General features: G+C 43.1%; 1 protein-coding gene across 1 annotated transcript in view; it reads right to left on the bottom strand.

Annotated features, from left to right (window-relative positions):
* FAM241A (family with sequence similarity 241 member A) overlaps positions 1 to 19,758 on the bottom strand; it is a 168,682-nt gene that overhangs the window by 4,662 nt on the left and 144,262 nt on the right. The window lies entirely within an intron of this gene.

Here is a 19,758-nt window from a genome sequence, read left to right as displayed (position 1 = left end):
CAAGACGATGAACATGAGTCTTCTAATGCTTCTGTTAGGCAGCAGTGAAAACACATGCAGGTACTCATAAATAATTCAGTTGACTGATCAATCGGTCCTACAAACTGCCTGCAAGCTCTATGTGCAATTAGTCTACTCCCAGATTTAAAGCAAAAGTGTTCCATTTTCAAGGATGAATGATATTCTGCATCCCTTGCTCCACAGCATGATCTTAGTAGAGAAACAGAAATTCCCTTTCACACCAGCGCAAGGCTCTCCATTTAACAGCAAATAATAAAGTGAATTACTATTCTTAGAGAAAAACATCCAGCAAAGGAAGCCAATATTGTTTTTCTAGGCCAGACTTGAGGCCACCATGCAGAACCTGCTGGCTGAATGCTCTGGGTAAAGCTCTACAGCTGAAAATAAACCCCCAACAATCCCTCAACTGAAAGAACACGGATTTTTTTTTAATTTTACTTATTCATAAAGAGTCTGGTTTAAGCTTCAGTACTGAATCCCATAAAGGGACAGGTGCAGGAAGCCTAAATAGTAATGTGTTCATAACTAATTGATAACTAATATTCTGCTCACTCTTTTTGCAGTTCTACGGAAGAGCCTGAGAGAGGAGAACTGCAGTCCCGGAGGCTATGCACAGACAGACCCTCCCTTGCCTCTCTTCAGCCCACTTTGCGGGCCCAAGTTGTTTTCTCCACCTTACCAGACTTTCTTCAGCATTTTGACTTCAAATGTGCTTATTTAATTCAATTTAATTCAAAGAAACACAAACTCATCAATAATCCCAATGTTTCAAGATGAGTCTCTTCTGGAAAAGCAGCGCCTCTTGTGAGCGCCTGTAAACCCAGCAGGGCTGGCAACACAATGGAACTCTTATCCCTCCTTTCCCAAAGTGCACAGGGAGACAAACAGACTCTTAGCCTAAGTCTATACTGATCTGCTAGGGGAAAAGAGAAGGGATGTGCTGGGAAGGGAAAATACATTTATTTGCTTCCTGCATGCAGAGAGCAGAGGGAGCACATGACAGATGATGGTGGAGAGGATCAGAGCACAGCTCACATCAAGCGGTGCAGGGACCACTTCTGAGAGAACAGCTGAGAAATCAGTACATTTGCTAGCCATGGCCAGGGCAGCCAGGAGGGGGAAAACACACACTCCTCTGCCCCTGGCTCGTTAGTGGCGCCCAGCAAGGTCCTGGAAGCCTCTGCACAGAGCAAGTGCAGCACTGGCCAGGAGGCTGCCAGCAGGCATAGGTCTACGAGCTCCTCTGCAGCTCCCACCGGGCTAAGCAGGATTAGCCACACGTGTCCATGCCAGCGATGCCTTTCCTGGTAGGAGGCAGCTGCAGGACACGCCATGGCGCTTGCAGCCCCACTTGCTTTGATAAAGCTAACAGCAAGAAGTTGCACAGTCCCTTACACAAGGTAAATATAGTAAATTCCACCTCACTCACGCTGTCCAGGTATTTTTGATTTTTTCATTACCCCCCCCCCCCAAACAAGGGCAGATTCATGGGTTCTAAAGGAATTACATACAGGGAGCTGCCAGGCATAGAGACTGACAAGTGTACGTTTAATTACAGAACAAGTGTCAAGTTATTTTTCCAAATATTTTTCAACAGCTTACAAAACCTTTCAGAATGATTATGGAAATTCTCAAGACTTCAAAGTCTGCTTCAGTTAATTCAGGTTAAGGATATCTTGCTTCAGGCAACTCAGCAAAAAGCAAGTGAAGCTGAGAACAGATGAACACTCACGAAACACTGATGGCATATTTTTCTTTACTATTGCATAGTATTTCACATGCTAGACAAATACATTTCTTCAGAGGTGTAGCTAAAACGGAACCTTTAAGGCGAACGCCAGTAATGTTACAATACTCCAAACTGCTAAGGAATAATAAATAAGCTTTAACATTGAAGCTAGAATTTCTCACTAACTTTCAGGGTGACAGTAAAATGGCATGCAGTCCCATATATGAGCCACAGCTCTCAAATCATAACCTCAGAACCAAACTACTATTTTTTTTCTTCCACCGAAAAATACTTTTCTAAACAATTTTAGAATTGGCCGTCCTCAGCGAACACACAGTTCCCAGCTGACTCTTAATTTTTACTGAACTATTTTCATAGGGCTATTTTCATACTAATCTTGCTGAATCAGCCTGAAGCTGGACAGACACTACCATAACAGACAAAACGCAGAGAGAGAAATGCACCCATTCCGAGCAGCTGCACCCCCCCGCCTCTGCAAAACCAGAGCTTCCTCCTGTAAAAGCAGAAGTGTCTGTTTCAAAGTTGCTAGTTTTAAAAAATCAACAACCCAGCCTAGGCTTCCTAACTTTTAAGAATCAATTGTGTATCAAGAGGGAACAGAGGGAATTTCTTGATCTCCACTAGCCCCAGAGAAAACATGCTTTCCAGGCCTTTCCCACCTGCTCTCCTCCACATTCGTTTGTTTGCCTTTCCTCACTCTTTGAAACACTGAAGTGGTGAAGAAATTCAGAGGGACTGGGGAACAGCAGTGCAGCCAGAGATCTAGATGGATATAGATTAATACATGCCCAAAGTATCTCCTGGGAAGAGAGGAACAGCAGCACTGCCTCCCAGACAAGAATTCTCTTCCCCCCTTCCTCCAACTGGCTGACACCAAATACTCTCATATGGTATTATTCGAGAAGGAGAAAGGAGAATGAGGCTTTCCTGAGTGAATAAGTCCAAACCAGAATGTATTAGAAATGCTGATGGCATTTGTTTCCTAACCTAATGTTTCTTATCAAATTACTGTAATGAATTACTTCTTACTGTAATTTGAAGTAATTTTACATCAATATAATTTTATTTTAGACTTATTGGGATGACCTAGTCTGAATCTATCCTCTCCGTTTGAAATCATTCCTCCTTGTCCCATCCCTACATGCCCCTGTAAAAAGTCCCTTTCCAATTCTCTCCTTTCAGGCACTGGAAAGTGCTAGAATGGCTCCCTGAAGCCTTCTCTTTTCCAGGCTGAACAGCCCCAACTCTCTCAGCCTGTCTTAACAGGAGAGGTGCATCTTCATGGCCCTCTTCTGGACTCATTCCAGCAGGTCCATGTTCTTTTCTGTGCTAGGGGCTCCAGAGCTTGCAGCACTCTATACTCAATTTCGTATTTGGGTTCTAACTTTTTATTTTAAATTAATTAAAGTTAAAAACAGAGTTATCATACAGAACAGAAAGGGAAGCATCTGATCTGCTCCACTGCTCAGCACAATGTCCTTCACAAAACCACTGTTCTTCACAAAACCATTGGTTCCCATCCACCACCTCATTTCCTCTGGTCTTTTCATATGTTTGATATTGTAAAATTTCCCTCCCTATTCAAAATGGCACATTTTCAACAGCAAAGCCATCATCGGCTGTCTCCCACTGTTTACTTGCAGAAACTCAGAACCTGAAGATCCAAACTCTGAAAAACTTTTATACTGAGACCTGGAACTAAATTTTCCCTTCTGTTAAGGCGGGCTTTAACGTTTCAAGGAGAACCATGACAGGCCCCCACAGATGTGATGCAGGATGCCATAAAATTACATTTTTTCAGAATGAAACCCTACAAGGAGGTCACAGAGGAGCTATTAAGTGCCACGTTCTGTCTGCTTCCAGGACAGCTGATGCTTCTACATCTCTGAATTGCCTCTGAAAGAAAATTCTCCACGTAACTGAATCTCTTCCTTGACTAGCTTTAAAACAACAAAGAAGGTAAAGTCCTATGCATCCTTCTGAACCCAACTAACATCCGGCTGCGGCTTTTCCCGTTATGTTTGTCATCAACACCACACACAAAATTTCCTGTGTTCTGACCACTAACTACCCCTGCTTATGGCAAACTTCCACACATTCACTGAAACTCACTGCTTCCTAAACTCAGGAAAACACATGGTATCTCATGAGCAGAGGCTGACAGTCTCTCCATGCCACACCACTGTGACAGGACAATCTTCTTCTTGCTTAACCCCTTCCTATCAAAGGGAGGCTTTGACCAGGGAGTGAAACATGAGATCCCATCAGAACATCCTCCCCCCAGAAAGAAGCCCTCTTGCAGTGAGTCATACGCTGTTCCCTAGGAGAGAAGGATAAAGTTAGCACTGAACTTTTTCACAATGGCCTACGACTGATCCTGCCTGCATCTCCTATGTGTGACCTAGCCAGTTTGTGGTCTCTTCCCCTCAAATTGCTGAGAGCACAGCTCCTGCACCTGACCATTTGCAGAAGGCACCAAGAGAGTCTGCCAAACTCTTGGAGGATGCAGAACACAAATGGATCCAAGAGGGACACAAAACTACCCTACACACTTGAGAACCTATTTTCCTGTGGCTAATCAAAAACAGCATGGGAGCACAGATTGAACACCTATTTTTTTCTGCTGGGAGGATTGAACAGCTCTAAAGTAAACACAAGTTTCAGTTCTGTAACCTCACCTCTGATGTGGCTGTGCAGAGAACACGTATAGTTAAGGTTTTCCAGGCATTTTATCTGCTGAAGCAGCAGCTTGATCCACAGTTTTCCACACTTAGCCTAAGAATCTTAAGATGGAATGTTTAGTTTGGGGATTTTGTGTGTGTGTGTAAAAATAAAACAAGTAACTGGATAAAGTTCAAGAGCCTTTGTTCTGTGGGAGGAGGGAATAGATGAACATAAGGAACCTGCTCCACATGAAGATTCAGGATGTTTTGTTAAAAAAACCCATCCATTCAACCACTCTGAAGGTAGAAGATCCATTAAAGCAAACCAAGTAGCATTCTTCTATTTGGTCATGACTAATGAATAGGAGAAACCTCTCTTGCTTAAACAACTTGAAAAATTCCCACCACAGACTTAACAACAGCACCAGACTGAGTACAAGTCTATAATTGCCTCTTTTCTTGCACGAGCTGTCTGAAAGGGCATTAGACAAACACTGAACTCCAACAATGGAGGAGAAAAAGCCAATGAATTGGGAAAATAACTATTCTCCACATAAAAGCTTATGATTTTACTGTCAAAAAAGTGCTGCTGGGCAAAGAAGGCAATGAGAGAGGACACAAATGTATACACAATGTTCTCCTCCAACACAGAAAAGCAGCAGTGCCTCCACATTGTTTGATATACCTCAGATCAAAATTCATCACACATACAGTTATAAAAGAAAGAAAAGGAATGGTATATTTAAGAGAATTATTTCCACATTATATAGAAAAGAAATCCCTTTTTGAGTTTCATAGCAAGGGTTTAATCACATCTGAATGAGATGTTCAAAAACCCCTGTAATAAAGAATGCAGGGATGACTTCTGAATGAGATGTTAAAAACCCGCCAAACTTCTAATAAAGAAATGCAGGGATATCACACTTACATGCCCATCTGCACATTTCATTTTTTTTCCCCAAGTTCTCCCTGCAGTATTTAACTGCTCAGTATCTATTTTACTCCAGTCAAGGTTATTTTTACTCCAGGGAACAGGTGGTGTGTCTGCTATATGAAGCCCACAGACACCTAAATGTCAAAAAAGCCAGTGAGACTTTAAGAACAAGCTTACTTTCAAAAACACAGGAGTATTTTTCAGTAAGTTGGGACATTAATGTTCAGAAGAGAGTGCCTCAGAGTTATCTTTTTCAGAAGATGCAAACTAAAACTGCAAATACTTTAGGACCACTCTTAAGAAAAAAAAAAAGAAAGCGAGCAGATGATAGAGACCAGGATGGAAGAAATCACAAGTTCCCTCCCCTCCAGAATAAGAGACAGACTTCTGCTGGGTGCAGATAGGGAACCATCAGCCAACACACGGCTACGAATATTTAACAGTCGGGTAGCCAGCCCAGCCATGGAAGTCCTGATGGAACGAATCTCGCCGGTACTCAGCCCTGTGACCACCCAGCGTATTGCCATGGACAGGCTCTGGGGATTTGCAGCCAAGAGCAGGTTCCCAGCTGGTGGCCTCCTGTCTGTGTGAGCCACAGCCTCGCCCCACTGCAGGGCACCAGCACAAACCCTGCTGCCACACTGGTCGGGTGGGTGACGCCTTCCTGCCTCCTACTCCTCCACATACGCCAAAGAGTTTCGTTACTAGGAACACCTGGCATCTGATCAGGATGTCATGCTGCTTTCCTGTACTTAACAGACAACTTACGCTTAATTAAGAGAAAGTGAAATTTGCCTTGGGAAGGGCAAATGATTTTATTCAAAATGTTTCTGATTTTCTTCATCTTTACTACAGGAAGAGACTGGTATCCCTTTGCATCCTTTGCTAGTGTAAAACTAACAAATAGTATTTAATGTAAATGTAAGCAGTAAAATGATCTTGATATTCAGCCAACTGACTATAAAGATAACAAAATTTCAACTCTCTGGAGAGAAAAAAAAAAACAAAACAACAACCAACCAGGTTCACTTCTCTAGTCTAATTTTAATCTGATATTTAACAATGAAAAGATTAATAGATTTGGAAAAGAAAAAAAAAACCCAAAAACAATACCTCAATTCCAGATGAAAAATAAGACAGAAAAACACTAAGTTTAACATCTTACTCCGGGAAAAAGAAGCAAATTCAAGAAAACTAGAAAAATTCTTAATATCAAAAATATTTTACAGCAGCTACCAATAAAAGTGACATACTTACAGGAAGTTTTACAAAAGATTGCAAACCAAAGATCAGATTAACATGCATTTTGCAAGAATCTAGAAATCATTTATAAAATTTACACAAGATGTTTCTATAGAAACAAGCAACAACATAAAAAAAAGCAACAGCACCGGATTCCCTTTAGTCAGCTTTTACAGCAACTCAAGTTTAGAATCAACAGTTGCTGGAACAAACTCTGAAATACCAGAAGTTTTGGGTTTAAGAGATGAAAAGGGTTTTCCAGATACTTTAACTTGTGTATGAGTGGAACAGAGATAGCTTCAAAAGGAATAGAGGCTTCCCTTGACAAACACAAAAGATTTTGGGAGTAAATTCCCCTTAATACAGCACCAGATGAGAGAGTGTGAAAACCAGTAATCTGCCACAGGAGGGTCCATGGGAGAGGAAACCCGTCTACCCCCATGCCAAGATCTACTGCCTCCCTCCCTCACTTCAGGATGCTGTTTACACTCTTTATTATGTTCCTGCTACTCTCCCTGTAACTTGAGCCCATCCATACTGCAATTTTACATAGAGACTAGATCAAATGCAGTATCTAACCCATCATTTCATTACACCTACAGCACTTAATTTCCATCGGATTTCATTTATCAGGGTCTCCCACTAAACTTGTCGCGGTCAAGATGGCCACGACACTCAGAATGCTTCGGTAAAACTTCAGAAGGCTTCAAGTGTCAGCACCTTGTTATCTAGAAGTCTCTCATACCTTTTCTATGTAGCCTCTCATGGGCAGCTCCACGCAGCTCTGGCTCTTCCTTCCTTCTGCAGTTCTGCCTTGCTCCTTTCTGTCCCTAGCACGATGCCTGTCCCTTCCTCCTCATAGCACAGACCAGCTAACTCAGTCTTTTATCACACCCATAGCTGCGAGGGCAGTGCTGTTCCTACTCTCTGGTAATTAACACAGCTGCAATATAAGGGAGGCAGGATTGCCTTTAGCACTATCTCTATCGTTCTCCCCACAAAAACTGGTCAGATGGACTCAGCAAGAAGGTCTTGCCATCCCCATGCATTCAGCATGGTATCCAATGCACTGGCTTGCTGAAAAGCAGCAGCTGTAAATTTTGCCTTTTAAAGAGAGGATTTTTCTATTTGCTTCTATCTCCAACATACTTTTTTCTTTAGGAAAATGGGATCTTCCCATCATTCAAAGAGAGCATATCATCCTATCTCTAATAAGTACTACAGGTATGTTTGAAGAGTTGGGATTTTTTCTTCAAATGCTGTTAAGCCCCAGAAAACTTAACAATGCTTTCAAGAAAGTTATTATAATCTATTATTTTATAGTTATGAACCTTTGTAACAGAGTTAATTTATTTGTAGAGCCAGAACAAATTTGGGATTAGGTCCTACTTGTCAAGCGTGACTACTTTCAGAAACAAATTCCAGCAACTGTGAGCAGGAGAAACTTACAATTTTCAGATTATCTCAGTGTGGAATAAATTAGAAACAGGTTTCCAGCCTTAGGCATTACAAGTTCCACATATACAAGTGTACTTTAAAACATTCTTGGTCATTACTGACTTATGACTGAAATTATACCATTCTGAGAAACACAGCACACAACCACCCAACAGTCTAATGAAGATTTTACACAAGGCATACCACAGGTCTGTTGATATTTTCTCTAGTTCTGTTTAGATCCTGTTTCTGCTCATCCTCCCCATTCTGGAGAAATACTAGTGATACTGCAAAGTTACTAAAAAGTTCAGGGCTTAAACGTAGTTAAGACACCCATACCTCCTCACCCTAATTTCTCAATTCTCAAAGCCCTCTTGTAACAGCACCTCTAAATTTGAAGTCATCTGCTGGAAGATAAAATACTCCACTTGCAGCCAAAAACACTGTTCAAAATAATAATAAAACATCCCAAAGGCTTACAAACTTGGGTTAATGAAAAGGTGATAATCTTTGCTAATAAATCTACTAGAAAATACATTTAGTACACATTAACTCTGCACTTAAACATTTTCTAGAAGCCTTGGTTTTACACTTGAACAGCACTGTGGATTTGGTGTATCCTAAACGAGCATGATGTGGAGATCCTGGCCTCACTGAAGCAACTGGGAATTCTGTTATTTTGTTTGCCTTCAATTTTGAGTACAAGGAACTAAACCCCACTCTTGCCCAGACAGGGACCTGCCTACAGTTCTCAGTACAGAAGGCAACCACAGTGCCACAGCTGTCAGGAGCTCCACCGTGACACACAGCTTGGCTTCAAAGTCCCTGTGGACACACAGGGTGCTGTGCATCCTGCTAATGCCACCTCATGACCAGCTGTAGGGCATGTACAGGATGTAGGCAATGCAAATGCAGGATTTCTGCATCAACTTCTATTATCATACACTCACGCTTTTCTATTCTTATTTAATAGTTTAATTTATAGGTGTTGATGAGATTTATTAGAATGCAGTAATGTGACAGTGGCTAACCTATTTTATGAAGTGGGTTAGAGAAGCAGGTTTGAGGTCCTTCTCTCCAGTGATGTTTAAACAGGACAATTTATGTGTCTGACTAATAATTATAAACAGACAGGAAAAAAAAAGTGACCTTGAGGGGCAAAGCAGCAACCTACACCCACGGTTTCAGGAGCAGCTGAATCTTTGAGTGCCTTCAGTTACTTCTTCTGAACCTCAGAGCCAAAATACAGGAGAGGTGGAAGAAACTACCCAGGTCCTGCAGTGCTTTGAAGACTAAAATAGGTGTAATTACCTTTGCATGCAAACCTACAAAGAACAGAAATCAAATTATCATCCAGTTCAGCTTTCAAATCTAATCACAGAAGTAGGTAATTCTACAATCTATTGAAATAATGAATTTCAAAGGCTATGTATAACAGTTACATATCCTTCCATTCTTTCAAAAATGTACCTGTCAGTAATTTCATTAAGCATGCCTGTGCTGACACAATAACAAGCTTCAATAAAAAATTAAAGCCAAAGGGTTTGGCATTAAAAAAGATTTATTTCCTACAGAATACTCTTTCTTAAAATAAAATGAAAAAAAAAATTAATACAGGGTGTACTCATTATTACTTAGGTCTTGCTTGTCAGGAAGGTATCCTTTTAGTTTTATGTTACAAGGTATGAGCTTACACAAACTGTGTTTATTTTGCAGGAAATGGGGAAAACCAAATCACACTCAGGTTTGAAGCCCCAGATCCTCACCTAAAAGTCCCTCTCAAAAAAGGCCGAAGGATTTTTTCTCATGCAGGCTTTACTTCACACCAGATGAGAGAAACAAGAATTTATACCAACACCAAAGCGGATTTTGACTCCTTTCTCTTGCATCGCACATATGACTGAAGTCGCGCACACATTTGTAGCTCGGGAGAGAACAAGGAACAGGAGAACACAGGCTGAGGACCAGAGTCTGTGTTAGCAGTGCAAATACCCTCAGCAAACACAGGGACAGCGCTGGGCCTCCACGAGAGACTCTGATAAGGACCTAGCCTGGAAACAGGATCCCTGCCCCTCGGAACAGCAGAGGTCAGCAACAATTCCTCCATGAGAGCAAAAAGGGCAGGGGAAACTGATTAGTTTGAGTGAAAACTGAACACACTCATGAAAGCAAAAAAGGTAGAGAGCGTGACAAGGCTTGGTGACGCAGAAGCCCCTCCAAATCAAGCTACATGTTCTTCTCTTGAACAAGAGAATCTTGGACTTTCTGTCAAAGTCTGCAGCAAGTGTAGGTACCAGCAACTCCTTGTGTCTTCCCTACACATAAAAATAAAACAATACTGCTTATTTATCCAATTATTATTATTGTTATTTTGTCCAATATTTAAATTCTCTCTGTATATTAAATAAAAGCAAGTGTTAATCCTTATTTCCAAATCTAGCTTACTATTTTCCCACCTGACTGCACCTCAGTTTGCAGAAAAACTACTCTGCGCTATGACAGGAAGGATTTTCTCCTTCTTCCTTGTGACCCATTAAAAATTTCTGCTATCCTATTGTTACACCTCAATTCGTCAGAAAGGGCTAGGATCACTACCTGTGCCTGAGAGAAGTGGAAAGAGAGTTTGTCAGCCAAGTGTGGCTGTGGCCACCGAAGCAGTACCTTTAGCAGTTCATTTGAAAATGTGTTTAGGCACCATTGGAAGGCAGCTCTTCAGCCTGCACCATCCCCTGAAACCACAACACACGCAAAGAAGCAGCTGTAAACTGCAGGAAAAAACTCCTTGGCAAGGAATTACAACCAGTTTGAGCACAGTTAATACGTGAGATGATCTGATGCTACTTTTTAACCTCTCCTTCCAGGGAGGACAGTAAGCAGAACCAGCAAGTATTCTTTACTTGCTCCCCGTGACATCCTGCAGGAGGGCATATGGACATAGGGAGAACTCTTGGTACATCTGTCCTTACCCTACATTCAAGCATGTGCTCTGCTCTGACCCATTTTTCTCGAGAAAGGGGCAAGAAGATGCACTGACTTGTGTAAACGTGGCTAAGTGAATTCTCAGGTACCAGAATCTTTCAGAGTGGCCCGCTTCTAGATGTAATGTCAGGCAAGTACTACCAGACACTTTCCAATATTAAACTATTTCAGCTGTGACATGGCTCATTTATGGTTCAGCGCAGAGCACCTTACAAGAATTTTCAACAAAAATGATTAACGAAATAAAAACCGTCTGGAAATTACTTAGGGATGCACTCCCGCAGCTCTGCTTGCCCCCGTCCAATCCTAAGTGCTAGTACATTTCAGAGCAGATCATTGCATTTTACTATTGTGCATGAAGAAGGCTGTGTTCATTTCTCCTTTAAACGAACCATCAATAAAGGTGCATTAGGAGCACTGCCTTTGTCTAAACACCGGGACGATGCTGTCTGCAAAACAAAAGAGTGCCTGGAAAGGCAGTTTACAGCTAACAATAGGGAAACGGCTCCTAAGCAAAAAGCCCACTTCCATGTCATAAAAATATAAATCCTGAAACCGACAAGACAAAAAAAAAAAAAAAAAAAAAAAAAAAAAAAAAAAAAAAAAAGAAGAGAGAGAGAGAGAGAGATTGTTTTCCTCCAATTACACTATATTACGTTTCCTAAGTAATACAGAGACTGTAAGCTTAAAATACTCAAGCGAACGAACACAAGAGCTGAACCACCGGGGGAAATTCCGGGGATGGCAAGAGCACCCCGGTTATTTCCAGCGAGATACGCGTGGATGCCGTGCCGGGACTACCCCTGTACATCTGCTCCCGTTTTCGTCCAGGCGGACTAAGCGTCCCGGAGGGAAGAGCCAGGGTCAGGCGGGCCCACGGGCGGGATACTCCAGCACCACGCGTGGGCAGCCCCACGCAGGTTGCATAAGCCCCGCCGCAATGGAGCGTTACCCGGGAGCGGCTCGCACGGGTGGGCTGTACCGGGAATGCCACGGGAGAGGAATCGAAAGGCGTCTCCGCTTTTCCGCCGCTGCCCGGCGGCGGGGCCAGCCCCGGAGCCGCGGCCCGCCCTCCCAGACCCCTCACGGACGAGCACCCACCTGCTCCTCCGGGCGCCGCCGCTGCCGGGCGCCCGCCGACCCCGCTTCCCGCTCGCATTCCCCGAGCGGCGGCGGGAGCCGCGCCGCCGAGCCCATGGCCGCTCCGCGCCCAGCGGCACCGAGCGCTCCCCGCGCTCCCGCCTGCCGGGGCGGGACGGGGCCGTCACGGGGTCCGGGGGAGCGGCGGCAGGGAGGGAGGAACGGAGGGAGGAACGGAGGGAGGGCGGCGCCGCGGGAGCGGGGGGAGGCCACTGGCAGCGGCCCCGCGGCGGGGATGGGGGGCCCGGGGCGGGGAACCTCCTGCTGCCGGCTCCCGCCTCGGGCCGGGCCGCCGCTTGCTGCTCGTTAGAGCGGAAAAGAAACCACCCCAAGCGCCCGATTTCTAAAGCTTTTGTTAAAAGCAGGAAGTGCCAGGTGTTAATAAAGCGTTAATTTTAGCACCACTCCTCGTTGGTGTGTCCCTGGGGAGGAACGGCTGCCTCTTGGCAGTGTGAGATGTGGCATTTGCTGTTCCTCCCTCGGGAAAGAGGAAACGCTGGCCTCGCTCTTCCGAAGCTGTTTGGATCGTGTCTTCTGTTCTTTAAAAGGAACTAATACACACCAGGAAGAAGGAAACGCAACAGCAGACCCCGAAGATAAGTCTTAGTGTATGGACAATGCCGGGGAAGGCTTAGATTGGATTTTAGTAAAAAATTCTTCACTGAAAGTGAAGAACCTGGGAACAGGTTGCCCAGGTGAAATCACCGTCCCTGGAGGTATTAAAAGATGTGTAGATGCGGCACTTGGGAGCAGTGCTGGGTTAACACTCAGTGATCTTAAAGGTCTTTTCCAAGGGATTCCCTGATTCTGTGTTAATGGAGTACCTCTGCACAGGGTGTGCCTGGCTCCTGCTTTGAGCACCACTGTCCCTCTGTAGAGAGGCCTCACTCCTGCCATCCCTGCACACCATATCCATACCGTCCACCCCAGTACAGGAAGGACATAGTCTGAAAGTGAAGCTGGATTTCAATGTGGTGAAGCCACTGCTGTCATACTTAAGTGTCTTTTCTCCTCATGCAGTTCATGCACTATTGGTGGCAGGTCTGCTTGGCTCAGTTCTCTTTCCATAAGCAATTAGTGGAGCAAACTGCTGTTTGCTTTTCCTGTCATTATTGTTGGGCAACAACCAGCAGTAGCTGTAGCACACCTAAAACCATCACAAAGCACCACTCAGTGTACTGTGACATAGTCACACCTTCAGGCTACAAGCAAGAGTTCTTTGTAAGTGGGGGGACAATACACAAGCCACTGCACTTGCCAGTCCCCTCAGTTTGGCTGCAGGGGCTGAGGGCCAACACAGGGACAGCTGGGACTGGGCATTGGGAGAAAGGGCCGCTGCTCTGCGCACCCTGCTCTGCTTGGCTCTGATGCCTCATCCTGACGGAGCAACTGGCCCAATCTGCTCCCCAAGGGGCAGGGTGGCCAAAAGCAGTTTGCCCTGAAGACCTGACTAACTGCTTGACCAGAGTTCTCATCCATGACCCATTTGTTTGTTAGTATTTTTTCTTAGGAACAGGGAGAGGCTTGAAGAAATATCACACTATTTTAGACAGGGACCATAAACTATTGCAGTCCCGCTGGCATGCAAAATTACTGGACACAAGAAAAAAGCTTATGGGCTTCACCACCAAGCACTGTGGTGATTACATCTCTGTGCACAATATGACTGCTCAGCAGCAGTGTAGTAAAACATCCCCGAGGTTCTCTGCTCTGTGGGCGATTTGTGAAAAAATGAAGTGTCACACATAGTACTGACATTCTGTAAAAGCCCTCTGGGAAAAAAAAAGTTTTAATTTAAGCATAGATTAGGTGTGTATTTCAGTGAGTTTTTAGTACACGTACATCCATAAACCTTTTCAGGGTTGTGGATCACAAAAACATGTATTAGAAATTTTTTAGAAAGAGTTTGTGCTGAGGCCACCGCTGGTCTTCAACAGCACAGCCTCTGATCCCACTGCCTCCTGGGGACCAGTGACCATCCTGCCAGGAGTAGTAAAAACATGTTGGCTGTCTTGGTGCTACTTTTTCTTCCTCACTTGTCTTCAGTCCCACTGGTTTGATGTTACCTCCCTGTAGACAAAGATTCCTCCCCATTAATTCTGCAGTGAAGGAAAGTTTGTCATATTTCTTAAAAAGCCGCACTCCTTCCTACTGCAGCTGCCAGCCTTTGCTTCTTCACATTGAGCAACTCAGTGCCGTGGAACTGCCTCAGGCTCCCTGGCACTCTCCATGTGTGAAAGGACCTCTGGGGTAACAGATCCAGTGCTCAGGGAAAGAACAGGGACTCAGAAGCCCTCACTGAGATCTCTTAGGATGCATTCACCATTGCAACCTGTGCAACTTCACTTACCTTAAAGAAACCCGTTCCCCTTCATAGCAAACACTCACATGGTAGCCTTTAGCTTTTCTTATGGTGAGCTTTCTGAGGCTTCCATGTGCTCTGTGCACTGGTGCCTGGGTTGGTGAATGCAGGTGAGCTGCTGCAAACTGCTCTGTTTCTCCTTTGTCTTACTGAAATTTGGATTTTTTCCTAACATTTGGAAGTGTCTGGTAGCTTCAAAAGGATCTAATAACAAGAACAAGCTGAAGGATCTGTCACCAAAAAAGATTCCTACAACTTAGAAACTTTCCTTTCAAGATCACTGTCTGAGGGAAGTTCCCCAACCCAAAAAGCCCTCTGAATGTGGCTGACCTTCTTCTGATGGTGCCTTCTCCCAACAGCAATACTTTCAGAAAATGTGAGGATAAATCTCAGTGTATCTTAAGTGATAGGCAAAAAAGCAATATGCCAAAAAAAAAACCCCACAAAAACCAAACCCAAACCAAACCAAAAACGAACAAACAAACAAACAAAACAACAGAGATGGAAGCTAAAGGGCAGATTCTGCAAAATAATAGTTTCGCATGGGGCAACATCTAGTTGATTTGTAATTATGTGTACTGACAGAATAAAGAGAGCTCACCTTCCACAGTTCTGTTATTTGGGGGTCACTAAGGAGAGTCAGAACCTCATGCTAAAAATCTGAAATTAAAGGGGTTTTGTGAAAAACAGGTGCTTGCAGCTGGAGGAAGACTGAATGCTGCAGCTTTGCTGAGAGGCAGGACAGGCTGAGCCCTATGTCCTTGCTGAAACACTGCTCCAGGCTGCAAAACACAGACACAGCTGGAATGAGTAGGACTAAACTCCCTCTATTTGCCTCTGACCAAAACAAATAGTAGGTGGTGGGGAGAGAGTAACATATGCTGCAGTAATACTTCTTGAGAGTATTCTTGTGGCTTCCAGTAGCCTGAGGTTCAGAGACTTCCCGATCCCGGGTGCAGAGCTGGGTAATGAGAACAGTATTTTAAAGGCAGCAGAGGAAGACATGCTACCACAGAGATCACATGCAGCTGAGTCACACAGAGTGTTTCTTTTGCTCTTGTTGCCCAGGGAAATTTTTATTCCTGCACTTTTATTTTCATGTCCCTGGCATTCAGTCATGTCTTCTTCGGCTGCTGTCATGGCTAGGGCAGTGTCGCTATCCAGGGACATCCAGAGCCGCTCCTGCCCTCAGGACTTGCCCATCCCAGCTACCTGCCTGAGGGCATGAAGCAAAGCTGAAGCCTGCCAGAGTGCCGGCTGTGGTTGGATGACATCACAAAACCAGATTTTGGCCATTTAATTCCATATTGAAAAGGACATCTCCGTGTAGCACACAGACTCCTTCCTGGTTCAAACAGGTCAAACATTTTTGATGGATTAGCACTGTGTATGAAGGTCTTACACCAGAGCAGGCGCTGTGTGTCCTCTCTCCCACCTGGTAGAAAGCTAGCACGAACAGCCATTGTCAGCCTAAGATCAGGCACCATAAGTTAGCCAGTTCAACAGATCTGTGTGCCTGCATCTGCTCCAGACAGAGCCTTTGGAGTTATTCCCAACACAGAACTCATCCTTATGAAGACTCAGAAGGGACAGGAATTAGATACAGTGGATGTCCAGAGTTCTCACCTGCTTGCTACCTGCTCCTTCCTATCAGTGGCAACTCAGCTAACTTCCTTTGATAAGTATGTGTTTAAGAACTTCAGAAAAAAACCCGAAAAACCAACCAAAACTTTTTTCCCCTCTCTATATGCATCCAACAGATGTAACTGACTTCAGTGTAAGATTCACTCAGATTGCTGACTGCACAGTTTAATCCAAATCTTTTCAATCTCCAGAGTTCATCTAAATATTAAAAGGCTTGCAAAAAACAGAGGTTCTTTAAACCTCGGTTAATGGAAACTTTTGTCATAACTGGTAAAAGGTCAATGTGGTTTTATACAGTGTAATGGATTTACTGATGAATGGAATATTTCGAACTCTCCGATGGGCTTTATCTACTTTATATTCCAGATGTTAATATAAGTAAATTCTCTAAACTCTCAGACAATTTGTCCAGTATGACCATGCAGCTTATGATGGTCATTGCAGATCTTACATGGATTTTTGAAGTAAAGCTGTTAAATTCTGTAATTTCCTTAGATCCTTCAAGCATATTAAGAAATACAAGAAAGGGCTTTTCCAGCATTGGATACAAAGTGAACTGGAAGAAATTGAAATTCAAAACATGAAAATATATTAAAGGACACTGAATAAAAATGAAATGAAACAATTAATTTGGTTCCTTTTTCTTCCATGTATAGTGACGAAAGGACACTGAAGATCACCTCACATTAGCAATATCTTTCTCCGACAGTTGATATGTATCATGCAATCTCATTTAAGGGTCAAAGCAAAATATACACTGCTCATATACACGGGCTCAGAAAGGCAGAAGCAAAAGAGTAATGGAGAAGTTCTATTACAAAAGGTCACCTGGAGCACTCCTAGGCATTGCAGAGTGGTTTTCTGTAGTACCTTTTCTAATGCATTTGCCAGTGTAATTTTTTAAAAATGTTTCAAGTAAATTCTGCCATTTCCCTTGGATATTATTTCACAGTATAAAAAAATCCGACAAAAGGCTCTTTCCTGGCTATCAAGTCTAAAAAGTTCCTTTTTATTTCATTCTATTTTTAGGTTAATTTATCATCCTTGATGAGAAGCTGATTTTCTCCATAGCCTGCTTGAATGATCAATATTTACCTCCACCCTATTAGAATTAGTAGGCTTTCAAAACAAAATTTCAAAACTTAAATTTGCTTACTTCAGTTGCTCCGATCTTTTGTAATTTATTAGCTTTCTTCTTGGCTACCACCCCACAAGTGAGTTTTGATTTTTTTCTCTTGCCATGAGCCTTTTATAAGCATTTACTCCACTGCAGTACAAGCTCAGAGCAGGCAAAAAATATTTTGAAAATGTATAGACAGTCCAAATTTACAGCAGGGTGCTTATTTATTTATTACTTCAGGATGTAGGAAGTATGGGTCTGGTTTGCTTGCTACCACTCACAAAGCTCTTGTGCTTCTAGCAGTTCTCCACAGGAACAGAGCCCTTTTCTTTTTGCAGTCCTTTTTTTTTTTTTTTTCCGTGTTCCATAGCAATAAGACTTTTCTCAGTTCACCTGTAAGTTGAAATAAATCTGATGGGGTATTAACACGATGCTTTATTTTTACAGTGCCACCACACCAGTTGCACAAGTCTTTCCCCCTGCCTCTCCCTTCCTTATCCATCCCTGGGGCCCATTGCCCTCCCACAGCTGCAGGTGCATGGAGGACCCTGCTGTGGGCCTGGAGAGAAACATACTGGCCAAGTATGACAAAGAGCTTGTGATCATCCCTAGCCCAGTCCCACAAACAGTTCTGTTGCCACTAAGCCAGGATGGAGCTTTGAGTCATAGGAACAGAAACAAATGGCTCAAGGCATGAGAAAGGGAAGGGAGAGGAAAACTCTTAATAAGACACTGATGCTGAACACTCTACACTCTGAATCTATGACCTCATCCCCAATATTTTATTATTCTTGCTCTCCTCCACTGAGAATCTCTTTGTGTTTCCATTAGAAAAGTCCTTTTTTTGTTTGTTTGTTTCGTTTTTGTTTTGAGGACATGGATATTCAGCCAATGGGCACTTTAATAAGTATGGACTCATAATGCAAAATTTGTTAGGCTAAAATAAGCCATAGCTTTCCCTAATGTGCTGTCATTTGTCCAAGTGCAAGTAAGGACAGGCCGGAGTAGTAGGCTGCTGTTTGGGGGGGTTGTGTGTGCATGTGTGTTAAATCTCATGTGGACAGATGAATTAGGGTTTGAGCAATTCTGAGCATATAAAACTAAACTACAAAAAGAACAAAGGAAATATGTGCCAGCAGAAGAGGCCCCTTGGTTAAAACTGGGAAAGATCACGTCAATTCCCAATTAAAATCCTGAGCACCCAGGCAACCACGAGTGACTGTGGTATCATGATTTTCTCAAAGAAATATCAATTAAGATATATATATACATGATAAGGGAGAGGGATAGCCTTACTCAAAGTACTTCACTGAGAAGGCTTTCTGGTCCCCCAAGGTGGGCAGATGAACAGACATAGGGAGAAAGCCTGGCAGAATCCCCATACAATTAATGTTTTGTTTTTAGCCTGGCAATAGAGACAGTATTTTATTTTCTGACAATAGCAGCCTGTGAGAAAGCTCCATGTGTGTGTGCATGTGTGCAAGACTCAAGCTGGTCTGAAGAGTCAGAGCTATGCTTGGTGGTGACTTGAGTTTATGTGGCTGTTTCATTTGCTGTAATTAATTTAATGTGACTACAAATCTGACAAGGTTCATTCAAGAGAGTTATTAAAGATTCAGAACGTAAGTAATTTGGTTTAAACTTGATTTTTTTTTTTTTTTTAACAAAGCCTTATTATTTGAAGCTGTCACGTATTCTTGTGCTTCAGGGAAGGGAGTAATATATTAGGATTTTTATCTTGGACTAATTTAAGGCTTTCCATAAAATTACGTGAATAATTCACAATGGATAATTTATTTGATTAATTTTACCTCTCTTCTTTGCTAATTGTCCCCAAGCAGAGCAAATTTCCCTCAAAAGTGTTTGTTATTAAAATTATTTTTGAAGTCTTTCCTTTAAATAATGTTCTGGATCTGCTGCTAATTCTTGACTAGATCTCTGTGACTACCTGGCAGTCAGGAAGGTAGAGCTGGGTATGTTTTCCTGGCTAAGGTCCCTTGTTTACTGAATATCCAGTCCCTCAACTGGGGACCCTCTCAAAGTGCTTTGGGGGTCTCTTCTGACTTGCACAGCCACCAGATGAGGTGAGGAGAAAGCTCAAGTGATAAATACCACATCTGGTCGACCTGAAGATGTAGCTGGGAAGTGAACTACATCCCAGCTGGACCACTGACTGGATAAAATGTCCATTAGAAAAGGTAAAGACTGAACCCATTGGCTGTTTCTGGGGTATTTGCCAAAATATTTGCCTTGCTTAACCTTGCCATATCCTTGAAGAGAGGATGCAAGAGTCATGAACTTAGTCAAAGAATGTTTCGACAGCTAAAGTTGCAGATAATGCAACATCAGGCTTTTTAAAAGTGTCCTGAGACGTTTGTGAGAATGCCAGGGAATACCTACTGGTACCTTTGGGCACATAAATAACCTTTGAATAGGATTAAAATTAATATGAACCATCGTCCTTTG

The sequence above is a fragment of the Hirundo rustica genome, chromosome 5, assembly GCF_015227805.2.
Source record: "Hirundo rustica isolate bHirRus1 chromosome 5, bHirRus1.pri.v3, whole genome shotgun sequence".
Lineage (NCBI taxonomy): Eukaryota > Metazoa > Chordata > Aves > Passeriformes > Hirundinidae > Hirundo > Hirundo rustica.
The sequence above is the reverse complement of the archived record's forward strand: the minus strand, read 5'-3'. Positions and strand labels throughout refer to the sequence as shown.